At 38.5% G+C, this 15,025-nt stretch overlaps 1 protein-coding gene across 1 annotated transcript in view; it reads left to right on the forward strand.

Moving 5' to 3' along the window:
• Positions 1 to 229: 229 nt before the first annotated feature.
• Positions 230 to 15,025, forward strand: part of hdac7.S (histone deacetylase 7 S homeolog) — a 204,007-nt gene continuing 189,211 nt past the window's right edge. The window contains exon 1 of the mRNA XM_018250116.2: positions 230 to 360. The gene's annotated coding sequence lies outside the window, so the exon portion shown is untranslated. The remainder of the gene's footprint in view (positions 361 to 15,025) is intronic.

Genomic DNA, 15,025 nt, shown 5'->3' on the forward strand with positions numbered 1-15,025 from the left:
TGCAGTATGAAAAATATTCTATTGTAATCACTTTTCTTAAACTGTTTTGCAGCCTTTCCTTAGTCTTTTATTTTTCATGTGAACATCTTAGTTGATCTCTGCAGGCAAAGGGTTAAGGTCAAGTAAAGCATTTCCTTCTATTGTCAATTCAACACAGCCATAGATCCCTCCTGAAATGGTCCCTCCCAAGCCTCCCTCCCCTTTCTTCCTCTCTCTCACTCTCTCTGTTCTGCTTGATACTCTCACTCTCTCCGACTGCATAGAGGATCTTGTGATGTTTCAAAGAGACTGCCTGTCAGACCAACATCCTCTTGCAATGGTTGCCCAACTGTAGGAGCTGCATGCGTAAGCACAGCACCGGTGAGTCTATCCCTTGCATTCTCTTCATGTCCTGTAGCATGTCTCGTCCATGGTTCAGTGTCTTAAGTGCAACGAGTCCAGTCTTCCTTCTAGATCCGTCCCAGTTCTTATTGTTGTGTTTCTCTCCATGCCAAAAAAATCTTGTACAACAGCCAAGAGGCTAAATCTCGCCCCACTCACAATTAATAAAATCCAGAATGCTGTTTCGAAGGATGCACATAAATTGTACATAGTCTATTTCTTTTCTGACAGGCTGCTCAGTGGTACTGGTATGCTCTTGTGAGTGAAAAGGTTAATTTAGTTCAGATTCCTATAACTAAGTGCCTTTCTACCAGGAATTTGTCTTCCTGGAAAGCAAATCTTGATTTTTTTTTTTTTTTTATGTCTTCCTTTTTTTTTTCTTCATCTCTTTAACCTGCATCTGCTTTCTAGGAAACTCAGTTATTAATCTAGCTGGCCAATTACATAAATTGCCTGCATGGAGGGGTTTTGATCCCATGAGAAATCTTTTCATGATATGTTTTGAAGTTTATAGACTTTTTAAAAATGACTGTGCATACAATGGGGAGTGGATGTCACAATGGAGTTAAACGACTTGAATGAAGAACATAAATTATAGGTTTACATCTGAGCTTGTGGTTGTCAATTATTCTTTTATAGGCCTAATGGGCAAATGAGCAGCACTAGTAAATGAAGTGCCTAGCACCTAAATCTCACCAGCATAACATTGCAGTCATTAGCACGAGTTCCTATACTTAACTGGAAGAGAGCAGCTGCAAAAACATCAGTAAGAATAACAGAACGGGTCGAATTATCACAGTTAATGAGGCAAAGCGTTGTTTAATGGTGATTTTAGTTAAGTAATGAACAAAATGGTTCTCAATACAACTTTCTATTGGCGTGGTTGATCAGTGCTTAAATTGTTGCTGCAATCTGAATTGTGAAGCTGCATTTGAGTGCTCCTACGTCATGAAATAGAGTCTGACATCTGACAAACTGTGTGTGTAGTAGGAGAACTCACAGGGCTGGTGGTAGACAGATTTTAAGAAGACAGAACTAAACTGATTAAACTTAATCAAACATATTCTGCGTCTTTCTTATCCTGTCTTAGTTGAGTAACTTACAAAATAAAAGGTCCAGCAGCCGTGCCAGAATTCATGGCAGTGTTGTGCTGATCATTGGATTAAACAGTCTATAGATCGGCGCTGGTTAGAAATGAGTGTGCTGGAATGTTAGTGTTCATAGCAAATGTAAATTGGCAATTACCAATTATTCATTTGTTGCCAGGCAAAGTGTATGCTCTGTGCACTGCAGGACCAATTATGCCATTAGGAACCACACAAGCATTCTGCCCATTGTGGACTGTGAATTGTTTTCTGCTGTACTATTGGTCAATGGCAATTGTAAGAAACAAGATTCATAGATATTGGTTGAGATTATATGCTCTAAGGTCAAACACAGTTGGGTTATGATTCACAAAATGGGCAGCAGCACATGTAGAATTTGTATTTGCATATGTTTGCATTTGAATATAATTGCATCCTTTGTAAATGTTGTTGCCATGTATTCAGTTCATTTTTTATTTTACTTTGCTGGAATTAAATTAACACAATTTGCCTGGCAAGATCTATTGCATGTATGATGGCACAGAGTCGGGGAGGCCTATTTATTAATTTTTATAGTACAGGTATGGGATTTGTTTTCTGGAACCCCATTATCCAGAAAGCTCAGTATTACAGAAAGGCTGTCTCCCGTAGACTCCATTTTATCCAAATAATCCAAAGTGATTAAAAAAATCCAATAAAAAGTGATTTCCTTTTTCTCTGTAACAATAAAACAGTAGTTTGTAATTGAACCAAACTAAGATATAATGAATCCTTTATTGAAAGCAAAACCAGCCTATTGGGCTTATTTAATTTTTACATGATTTTATAGTAGACTTATGGTAGGTAAAAAGATCCAGATTACGGAAAGATCTGTTTTCAGGAGAACCCAAGAGCATTTTGGATAATAGGTCTCATACCTGTATTTTAATTTTAAAAATGTATTTCAGTATCTTATCCCTTATTACACCTTCACCTGACTGATGTCAAACTAACAGGCCTGAGGCGTTTCAGGCTGAGAATGAGTAGTCTACTGTACTCTACTCTTCACACATACAACTGCTGCTCTGTTTGACCCCACTATGTCAAGACAGCTGGGATGAAGACCCTGTCTGAAACCCCCTGAAAACAGTTCTTGCTGAAAGCATGTGAAGAATTGCAGTCTCCTGCTTGCACACATCAGCTGCTACTTTGTTCCCACTGGCAATAAAGGAGTTATGCAGAATACTGTACTACTATGCCATTAACATGTTTAGCAGATCTTGAGCATCTGATTCACTATTGCTGAGGAAGCTCCGAGTTTATGTCTGTTAGGAAGGGACAGTAATAAAAACACTTAGAAAACTCATTCTTATTAAAATAGGAAACAAAGGACCATGACCCATGCGTCTACGGTTCCTGTAGTCCCTGGGACAAAAAAAAATCACTATTCAAATGTCTTGCCTACAGGAAAGGAAGCTTTGCATGGGAATGCCACAGACACAACCGCTTCCCAAGCACCAGCCTGTTTCAAAGTGACTTAGTGATAATGATTGGCTTGCAATCAAAGGAAAGGACAGCCATACTGAAAGTGTGATTACAGAGCTGGTAATGTTACAGACAAAGCCACCCAGAGGTCCGATTATGTACTTATACTGTATATGTCTAGACATTTCAAAATATAATTGCAACTTAACTTTCAGGATAAAAAGTGGGAGAAACCCCATCCATGTAATGGCAGGAGGTCATAGTTACAACTTGAGCTAATTAGTTAATAACAGTCAGAAGGTCAAAGGCATGGATGAAAATGCGAAACAACTATTATATAAATAATTATGTAATTTGCAGTTTCATTAAGGATATTTTCTTTTTCTTGCCCTAAACCTGCCAATATTAGATCCAGCTGATATAGACCCTGGGTTGAGACAAATGTTATGAGCTCTACATTAATGGCTTTGTTTACCATTGCCCCAAACACAAATCAAATGAGCCCTGAGAGCAGTGATCTGAGCAGGCTGAACTCTGTTTCAGAGCAACGTGCAGAGCGTGGTGCTGTTGGGCATACAGGGTTCCCTAAAACCTTGATCTTTCTGGTGCTCCTTAGTTTGCACAACTGAATAACTTTCAAGTGGACATTCCAGGTGACAACCTTATGCCCCACCTACCTCCAACTATGAATGCAGGACCACCAACACAGGCAGCACCTTTGGGTTTCTAGGATTCCTCTTAGGGCACAACCAGTTAGACAAAGACATATCTGGGCACAGCCATGTGGATTCTATAAGAGTTTAAGGGGCACATTATTATTTTGGTACCTTTTACTAAACAAAATTAGCTGTGAACAGTCCCTGGCAACACTACTATTTGACTGAGCAAAAAAAAAAAAAAAAAGTGGGTAATTTCCATTTGAAATATACAGGGCTTTGCCATTCAGATCAAATAAAGTAGTAAGGAGAACCATTATAGGAAAGGTATGCCAGAAAATTCTATTGATATAGTCAGATCGGCAATACATGCAGAGAAATTATCATTAGCTGACAGAAATCTTTTAACCTGTCTGATTGACTAAATGACCAATCGCCATTGTATGGAAAATGTCAGGACAATCCACACCTGGTCTGAAAATCCGATTCTTAGGATTATATCTTTGCATCTATGGCCAACTTAAGTCAAGCAGTTACTTCTGACTTGTGCAGCCTGCGAGCCACATCTTACTGTTAAGTCTTACCGTCGACACACCAGTTTCTCTGAAAGGTTTCCAGGCAATGACTTTTACCAGGAAGAGATTCTCTTTTCATGGGCTGAGCTCCTTAATGCAACATACAGCAGGGTCAAACTGCGAATTGCAAGTAGAAAATGGTAAAAATGAAATGTGTTTGATTAAGATTACAATCTGGAGGAGGGGTGTCTAACCAGATGTTGGGAACTACAACCCCCAGCATTGTCAGCTGGCCAAGAGTAAGTAGTGGATGTTGGGCGTTACAGTTTACAGATACTAGAGCACACGTTGTTTCAGATAATATCCCAGCTTTAGTTGTATGAATATCATAATATAAATAAAGTAAACACAACTTTAACATGGATATATATAGTCTTGAAAACATATAATGGGACGTTACACCATTTATATCCTTTGACAAGGGGATGATTATCCAGACATCTGTGACCTAAAGCTTATCCTCCAATTTGTTTATACAATATATAATAGGTAACTGAATTGTTTTGCAAAAAGGACTTTTTTTTGTAAGTGTGATTTATTCAATTAATGTAATGTTATAATACAAACAGAGTTTTGTAGTACAGCGTGGAAACACCGAAGTCCAGCTAAAAGTCCTGTTGCATTAAAAAAAAGGGATCATCCAGTTTGCCATTCATATGTCAACCAGTGTATAATGAATTTAAATGGGAACCAGATGGTACTGGGAACAGCGAGTAACACTGCAAGGGGCCATAGATTTCCTCTAGGATACACTTTGTGCCTTAGTTTATTTTATTTCTGTAAGCTATTTCTCAAAGCTAGAATTCACATTTCTTGTCCTTCTTTATTATTATCAATATATTGTGGGGCTTGGCAAGGTTCAGTGCTTAGCTCAGTCACCACAATGTAGATGGAGTTCCTTGTAAGCTTAAATATACAAGCAAATATAGCACAAGGGCATGGCAGCATTCTGGGTATAAAAAGTATGCCTATGTAGGGACCCATTGATCAGTTAGCCCCTATGGCTTTAAATCCCTACACTTTCTTATTCTCCATGTTATTGGGTGAAAAGTTAATGTATTCATTTTTTTATTTACATACTTCTATCATTGGCCTACAGTTCCTGCCACACTTTAATATAGTGTTTGGTTAGGGTGGTCCTTTCTCTTTGGTTGCTGGTCCAGCTAGATGTGTTCCAGGGAGCCCGGGATCAACAAGGCCCCAGTAAAACTGTGCTGCCATAGAGGAATTCGCTCTCAAGTGAAAGTCAGTAAACAGGGACCCCGTGAATGAGGCTTTAATCAGTGATAGATTATTCAATTTAATAGCACTTTCTAGGAAAGTGAGATTGTCAGCTTTAGATAGAATCCAACAAGGATTAATAGTAGGGAGTAGCTGTAGTTTGAAGAGATAGTCAGGTCTTCTCCCTGATTCATACTTATTTTATTTTTATGCACAGTAGTTTACATAAGTTGCAGTTCTACTACACCTCCCTTTCTTACCTTTTACCTGGAGAAGGCCCGTTCCTGTGTGTTAGAGTCAAGTGTAAACCTTGCTCTACTGTATTTAGCTGCACAAACCCTATTATAGCTCTATATATGTATACAGATGAACTGGAGCTGTCTTAAAGCTTACCTGAACAAAGCTTTTTTAAGATGGCCATAAAATATCTGCTTGTTTGGCAAGGTTGGCAAGTGAGCAGATCTCTCCCCAATAAGCCCAACTTAATGTGGGTGATCTTACATTTGCCATCATTGCGATTTGATTGTTTGGCTTGAGGGTCAAATGGTTGGATCACAACAATGGCAAATGCAGAACATCAGAACAAGGACTGCATCAACAAGCCAATGGGGCTTGATTTTTAACCTGCTCAATTTTCTGCCAAATATTGGACAGGCAGGGCTGTCACTTTAAAGCTGCCATGCAGGGGCAGGTTACAGCTGTCAATTCAGCACCTTCAGACCAAGTTGTCCGTGTATCGGCCTGTGTATGTGTCATTCCCATCTTCCTCTCCAACAGATATCTGGTAGAAAATTGTCCACATATGTATTGGGAAAGTTCTTCTCTTGAAAGCTAGCATAGGTTACATAGTTACATAGTTAAATTGGGTTGAAAAAAGACAAAGTCCATCAAGTTCAACCCCTCCAAATGAAAACCCAGCATCCATACACACACCCCTCCCTACTTTTAATTAAATTCTATATACCCATACCTATACTAACTATAGAGCTTAGTATCACAATAGCCTTTGATATTATGTCTGTCCAAAAAATCATCCAAGCCATTCTTAAAGGCATTAACTGAATCAGCATCACAACATCACCCGGCAGTGCATTCCACAACCTCACTGTCCTGACTGTGAAGAACCCTCTAAGTTGCTTCAAATGAAAGTTCTTTTCTTCTAGTCTGAAGGGGTGGCCTCTGGTACGGTGATCCACTTTATGGGTAAAAAGGTCCCCTGCTATTTGTCTATAATGTCCTCTAATGTACTTGTAAAGTGTAATCATGTCCCCACGCAAGCGCCTTTTTTCCAGAGAAAACAACCCCAAACTTGACAGTCTCCCCTCATAATTTAAGTCTTCCGTCCCTCTAACCAATTTAGTTGCACTTAGTCTCTGCACTCTCTCCAGCTCATTTATATCCCACTTAAGGCCTGGAGTCCAAAACTGCACTGCATACTCCAGATGAGGCCTCACCAGGGACCTATGTAGAGACCCTGAGATTTGGGGTAAAATACTCAGGCAGTTTCCCTTTAGGATTTGGACACCTAGGGGTTCTTTAGTTAAGTTAGGCAGCTATGTCCCTGGTGGGGTCCACACTAGTACCTGGGGATTGTCCACTAGACGGCACTGTTTGATAATATAAAAGGGTTTAGCACCATGTGGTCTGGGTCTGTCCTGGGACTTTGCCTCAGTGTGAGGTACTACAGGTCCAGGTCTGCCGGAAAAGTTAGTGAAGCGTGAGATAGGGATAGTACTACAGTAATAGTCGCTCTAGGAGTGAAAGTTAGCCCAGGGTAGCTATAGAGCAGACGTGGCTCCAACGAGGAGAAATAATGGGGTTAGGACCCCGTGGTATTTGAACCACTAGTGAAGGGACTACAGTGGGTTAGTTGAGGACCAGATAGGATACCAAGACCCAAGACCCCAGGCTGAATACAGTGGGTGAGGTGAGGATCAAGTCCTGTGCCAAGATACAAGACCCCAGGCTGAGAAACCCATGCCTTAGTGTTCAACCATAAAGGATAGTGCCAGTGAGAGTGGTAACTATTTCCCAAGTCTATTGTTACTGATCTATATTGATTTCTACTGCGTCTGTTGCATCTTCTACCCCCCTGGAGGGAATATTGTTGTTGGAGGTTACTCTATAACTGCCAGTGAACATCAAAGTACTGTAACCTATGATCTTGCCGGTGCTCTGTTAATAAACCAGTTATAATTTACTGCAAAGGACTTGTCTGGCTGAATCTACTGCTGCATTTATCCACACCAGGTACCGGGAGTTGCAGGGAGTTGCCCAGGTACACTGGGGGTCGGGGGCACACTAATAGCAGTGTTAGCCTGGTCACACACAGCCTCAAAACACAGCAAAAGTACACTCAAGGGTGTGCTACACCTATAAAGAGGCATTATTATGTTTTCATCCCTTGAGTTAATGGCCTTTTTTATGCAAGACAGAACTTTATTTGCTTTAGTAGCCACAGAATGACACTGCCCAGAATTAGAAACGTGTTATCTACAAAGACCCCTAGATCCTTTTCATTTAAGGAAACTCCCAACACACTGCCATTTAGTCTATAACTTGCATTTATATTATTTTTGCCAAAGTGCATAACCTTGCATTTATCAACATTGAACCTCATTTTCCAGTTTGCTGCCCAGTTTTCCAATTTAGACAAATCACTCTGCAAAGTGGCAGCATCCTGCATGGAACCTATAGTTCTGCACAATTTAGTATCATCTGCAAAAATAGAAACAGTACTTTCAATGCCCACCTCCATTAATAAACAAGTTGAAAAGCAAGGGACCTAGTACAGAGCCCTGCGGTACCCATTTTGATTTGGTCATTGCTCCATATGATCAGTTCAGCCCAATATGGCCCTAGCCTAATGAGCCTGGAGATCTAGCCAAATGAGCGTATCTTCGGATGTATGGCCACCTTTAGACTTCAGAACTGCTTTAGATTATGGAGAATGCCTCGGGCCAGACAGACGATATGGCAAAAATAAAAAGGGAGTATAAAACCATACACATAATACAGCATGTATGCCCCTTTAATAGATGTTTAAATGCAAGAAAATAAATGAATATCCATTCCTGTCTATACATGGGGTATATTTTAACCTTAAAAATTGTCCAACTGACCATGGAAAATCCAAAAGTCCATGTCTCAGCTGGCATGGGTAACTGGGACATGGGAAATAAGCTAAAGCAGTGTATAAGTGCAGCCATTTAGAATCCATACTGAGCATTTTTGGTGACTCTGCTCTACAGGCAGAGAAGTAGTTTTCATATGGAAGTATTAAAATACCTGCTGATTGGAGACTAAGTGCTTTTCCCATGTGTGTAAATACACAATCTATCTTTTCTGATAGCTGTATAAACAAAGGCAGCGTATACATATAAATACATTGCTGCTGAAATTGTCCAAGTGGCCAGTGTTTTGGGTTTTTTTCAGGATAATTTCTCATGGCTTTTGTTTCTTATTACAAATAGTACATGATTGGTAGAAGTAAACAAACTGGTTTCCTCACTGTTTGATTGATTTCAGTAACAACTTATTATTTTGAATGAGTTCAAGGCAAAAAATGAAATATGAGCATTATGTGTCCAGAAAGAAGCCAAAAACATCTTAAAACACATTTTAGGTAACCTTTAAATATTATAGATGCAACTATTGTAAGCTACTTTTCAATTTGTATTTATGATTTAATTTGTGTGTTTTTTTAATTAATAGCAATCCTTTTCATCTTTTTTCTAGCCTGCAACTTATAATTCTTTCTGATTTATGGGGGGCAGGGGGTCAGCAGCCTAACAATAGATAAATTAAGACCTCTGTTTTATTTTTATTGTTTTCTTTATTTTTCAGGCCCTCCTCTATTTATCTACCAAACTGCTGCCTGGTTGCTAGGATAAACAGGTCCCTAGAAACTAGAAAGTCATTGAGTGCCAAAATGTGGCTTTTTGTGCTGGAATGTAAATTAATAGATTTTATTTTAAAATTGTCCTGCCCATATTGTTATACCTCACACATGGGCCCTTCCATATGGCAGTTTTTCATTTTATTTCTCTCTGGAGAAAGGCCAGATTCTTCATGCTTATGGGGTCTCCCATTCCTAAGACCTCTGCATTCCCTCTATTTACACTTCTCATATCTATTAATTATACTTTCTGTATTAATGCTGGATAAGTACACTCTATTACAGGTATGGGATCCATTATCCGAAAACCATTAACCAGAAAGCTCTGAATTATGGCCATCTCCCATAGACTCCATTATAATCAGATAATCCACATTTTTGAAAATGATCCCTTTTTTTCTCTGTAATAATAAAACTGTACCTTGTACTTGATCCCAACTAAGATATAATTAATCCTTATTAGAGGCAAAACCAGCCAATTGGGTTTATTTAATGTTTACATGATTTCCTAGAAGACATGATGTATGACGATCCATATCATAGAAAGATCTGTTACATGGAAATCCAGAGGTCCTGAGCATTTTGGGTCCCATACCTGTAACATTACTTATTTTCCTTTCTATTCTCTGCTTTAACTATAATTAAGTTATATTTTATATATATAAACACACACACTATAACCCACTGTTACCTACAGCACTTAACACAGGGGTCTGTAAGTTACCCCTCCATTTAGACTGTAAGCTCTGCAGGGCAGGAAACTCAATCCTTTTGTTTTCTTGACACTAATGGGGAATCTAATATTGGTTGCAAGTGCAAAAATCATTCTCAATTCATTTCGCAATGTGAATAAATGTTCGCAAAGTGAAAAATGATGCCTTTGCGAACACTTTGCCCCTCACACGACAGTAAGATAATGATGCGCAGTATATGTAATAAATTTTCACAATCGCAAACCATTTTTTGTGAGAAAATTTTTAATGAAACTGCAGAGCAGGCGTTAAAGGTTTACAATGTGCAATTAAGATTCGCAATGCAATAAAAGCCTAATGAAGAATATTACATTGCGACAGGTGAATTTTTATTCTCAAAGTTTTGCTTTTTTGCGAATTTTATAACATGTCCCACTAAAGACTTTATCTGTACTGGAACTGTGCTTTATATTTATGTGTGTTGTATATTTGTACTTATTTACTACTGCAATGACCCCCTGTTTGTTCTTCTACTAATTTATTGTTCTGCTGTAGAGTGCTTTTCTCTCAAGGGGGAAAATTCACTAAGCGCTGAAGATACGCTAGCGTCTCCTTCACCGCACTTTGCCAGGCAAAGTTTCGCTAGGGTGCCGCTAATTCACTATAATCGGAAGTTGCGCTTAGGGAGGCGAAAGGTAGCGAAGTTGCGCTACCGTTAATTTGTCAAGCAAAGCGAAGTTATGCTAGCGATACCTAATTTGCATATGGCGCCAAGTTAAAGTACAATGGACGTATATGTAGCAGCAAATACATTACACTACACAAGCCTGGGAAAGCTTCATAAGATAAAATAGAGTTGTTATTTTGCCCTATACATGTGCCCACTGTATAGTTTAGGTGCCATATGTTAGGAAATGTAGGGGGGAAGGAGGGTACCCCAAAAATATTTCCGATCTTTTTCAGCTATCCCCCTTAAAAAAGTAAAAGACGCCAGCGTTTTTTTGAAGCAATCCCTATCTACTCTATTGCACTTCACCTGGTCTGAGGTGGTAACGTTCAGGAAAATGCGCAAGTTAGTGAATTATCGTAGTTACGTCCCTTCGCCATAGCGCAACTTCGTCTGGCCTAAGGGTGCGGAGTAGCGCTAGAGTAGGTCCACTTTGCTAGCGAATTTACGCCAGCACCCGTTAGTAAATCGGCAAAGTAACGAAATGACATCACGCTGGCGAATTTGTGCTAGCGTTAGCTGCTTCGTGCTTTAGTGAATTTGCCCCAAGGAGCGAGCGCTATACAAAGAAAATATACATATATATATATATATATGCTTAAACTAGAAGGGTGCATAAATAATTTACAGTTTTTTGCTGACTTTTGCATATTTTTTATGTATTTTGACAAAACTGAATTTCAGGTTTTTTTTTAAATTTATGGCTCAGCATTAGCCTGTGTTTGTGAACGTTTAGCTGGGAAGTAGTAGAATACTGTATGAATAGAGAATAATGTATCCATCTATCGTAAAGTATAAATATATTATAAGTGAATGCAAAACCTTAGCTATAAGTGGTATAAACACAGAACAGAAAATCCAATTCAACTCAATACAGACATAAATTCACAGGGCAATTTTAACCTATAGCAAACACTCTCTTTTATTTTTATTTTTTTTTGATTAGCTTTTTTTTTGCAGCCACCTGCAAGAAATACAATAAAAACAAACATCTGCTTGGTTCCTATGGTTTACTGCCCAGGTCCAGTTTTACCCAGTGTTTATAAATGACCCCCCCCCCCCAATGTAGGTTTGTCAGTTTGGTTTATCAATGAAAAATTGCAGATAGCTGCCTCGTAAATGCTTTCTAAAATGCTTTAGAAACCATTTAGTTTATAGGTTCAATAACTCGTACCTCATACAACGAAGCCTGCATGTGCATTAAAGACATAATATATCACAGAGCTGGAACTCCACAGGGACACTGTAACCCAGATCATAATATTTTGTATTTACAGGAAAAAGGGACCATGTATTTGGCATGTCACTTGGAAATTATACTGTAATTATACTGCAGAGCTTTTATTCAAACGGAAATTGTAGTGCAGAGAGAGAAGAAACAGGGAAACTGCCATACAAATCTCTCTTGTACAAGAAAATATATTGTTGCCTAGATTACAATACAAAAAGGAAACTATAACACAACAAGGAAATTGAAACACAAAAAGCAAAAATAAACAGGAAAAATAACAAATGGGGCTTCCTGTCAACAGAGTATAGGGATTGTGAAATAGGAGAAGAATAGATATGGTGTCCTGATATGTGCACAGCGTTGAGAAGAGGATTCAAATGACATTGTAAAGCCAAAGGGACCTTTCTTATTCATTCTGAAATCAATTCATTTCATATTAATTATTCAATTCATATTAATATGAAGTTGATCCTCCTAAAAAGGCCTTTACTCTTTTGCGAAAGTTTTCCTTTAGATGTTGGAACATTGTTTTTGTTCTAAAATAACATAGCGGAATTGAGGTTGGGAACACATGGGGCAGATTAACGAAGGGTGAAGCAGCCGTCGAAAACCAGAAATAACATCCGCAGGGAGATTGCAAATTTACTAACAGGTGTAGAGGATAATTATCGAGTGAAAGAGTTCATCTCTAGCGAAGTTTCGCACCCTTCCGCCAAGCGAATTTTCGCTCAGGCGAACGATCCTTACTCCGCAAATTCACTAGTGTGAATTTTCCATTACGTTACCCCTTTCATCAGAGTTTCCTTCACCAGCTTAGACCTGGCGAACTAATCAGATGAAGCTACATCTTCCTCAATCTTATGTCAGTGACATCATATCCTGTATGCCGAAAAATCATAAAAATTAAAAAAAAAATGCCTGCGTTTTTTTCATATATTAAAGTGGGATTGTCTTTAAAAGTTGTACCTGTTAAAATCTTTTGTTTTAACATTTTATCATCTATTTGAGGGGCATGCCACATTTGTTTTAGGGTGGACTCATGTCTAGGACATTAGAGAATCTCTTTTGCATTTTTTTTGCTTCCTTGGACATTTTTAATAATAATCAGCCACTTGAAGCATTTGCAACATGCAATTAGGAAGAATGTCAAGAATGTCATTGCACACTGAGTCAAGGTGTGCTTTTACTAAAGAATTAGAACATTATAAACTGTCCCAAAGTATTATTCCTTGGTGGTCTCAATTATGTATTCAAGTCAGCTGTGTTCTTCTGGCATCTACCAAACCTACATGTGTCTGTCAGGTCATGGTGAAGCTCAATTCATCACTTTGGAGATATTAAAAAAAGCCATGCTCCCAATGAATAGTTCTTCAGCTGAAGTTACTTTCAAAGAGCATTTTGAAATCGACAGTGAGAGTTCCAGCTGAGGACATGCAATTTTAGAAGAGGTGTCTGAATATATTTTCCATATAGAGTGTTTTATTCTTAAGAGAAGCTAATCCAAAAAGTTTACACTGGTCAGTGGTCTGCAGTCTTTTTAACAGTCTCTATTTAAAGTACCACATCATGTTTCATGCTAACCCTCTCTGTCAAGTGTCATATGATAACTAATGCAGGAAATATTTGTAGATAAGTACCATTACACCAGTGTCAAATGGAGTACTGAGCCCCTATAAATCCACTACTGGGTTTCATATTTCTATTTTACCATAACTGGCACTTAGTCATACTCAGCTGACCATTGCACAGGAAAAACTCACTGCAGCTCAAAAACCTGGACTAGCTTAATAAAACTAAATTGGTAAAACAACATATTTTATAAATTAACAGTTTGTTACTCCTTTTTCACCAATATACTTTGCATGTTCATGCTTATATCAAATCCTTTAGGGCACCCTGTCCAGTTCATTGTCAAAAGACAATGCTTGTCTGTACCCAAATATGGGGCTCATTTATAAACAGTGGGCTAAATCTGTGAGATTAATGTGAGATTAATCACACCTCGTCCCTGGAAACAGTTCCAATTCGAATATTCTCCACCTTAAACCTGCCGAGTTCATTTACAAGTCAATGCAAGAGGTCAGTTGAACCATTTCAAGATATTAATCACCTTCCTGACATTCAAGGTTTTTTTAGAGGAAAACTCGATTCTAATTCAGTTTGAATTTTATTCTAATTTTTGGATCTTTCGTATTCGATTGAATGTTAGACGTTCAAGTTTTTTCTTAAATAACTTCCCATTCGAGTTGTGAGTACATTCGAATCAGTTGCCCATACAGCATGTCAAAATCAGTTCCAACACATCTTAAGAAAATAAATAAATATTTGAAAATCATTAACTTGGAGTTCAGTGATTTCTATAAGCATGCATAGCCTGTGCCTATTTGCCTGTGGTACTATACCTGTACTAATGTGATGTACATTTATGGTCTCAATTACTAGAATAAATGCTACCTTGCCCAGGTGCAGTTAAAAATGAATTTATTGGATGCTGTCAACTGCACTGCAGTAATAGCATCTGTTTGCATACATTCAGTATTTCTAAAATACATAAAAGGGAGATGAATGTCTGTTTTTTGGCAGCTTTGAACAGATGATCCAATGCAGTCACCAAAAAGAGGTCCAGGATGGCGGTCCCTATTCTGTATATTATGCAAGTAAGGGAGCTATTGACTGGATAGCATGTGCTTGTATAGATGCACTCACCAGGAAGTATGGAAAATGGAATACAGTGTAGTTTGTGATTGGCTCTTTAACTGTAATCTGGGAAAATATTATTGAAAAGTCTTGTACCATAGTTTCATTTATGGCACTCTTGGAGACAATCATCTTTCCAAAAACTCAGCAGCATTTTGGGGCCAGAAATGTTTGCATGACTGATTACATTACACTTTTCTTAAAGCCAATACCTTGCCTTTTATTATGGTGACACAATTGGAGAAAGACTCCACCTACAGAAGAAGCAGTGAGTAGGGCCATGAATGTAGAGAGAGCTACTTGCAGCGCCATCAGTGGAAGGGGATCTTCACTGATTGGATTAAAATGGCAGGTGGACCTTCACCCTGCATGTTTGCAGTGCTCAAAACTGCTGAGAG

The sequence above is a fragment of the Xenopus laevis genome, chromosome 2S, assembly GCF_017654675.1.
Source record: "Xenopus laevis strain J_2021 chromosome 2S, Xenopus_laevis_v10.1, whole genome shotgun sequence".
NCBI classification, from domain to species: Eukaryota; Metazoa; Chordata; class Amphibia; order Anura; family Pipidae; genus Xenopus; species Xenopus laevis.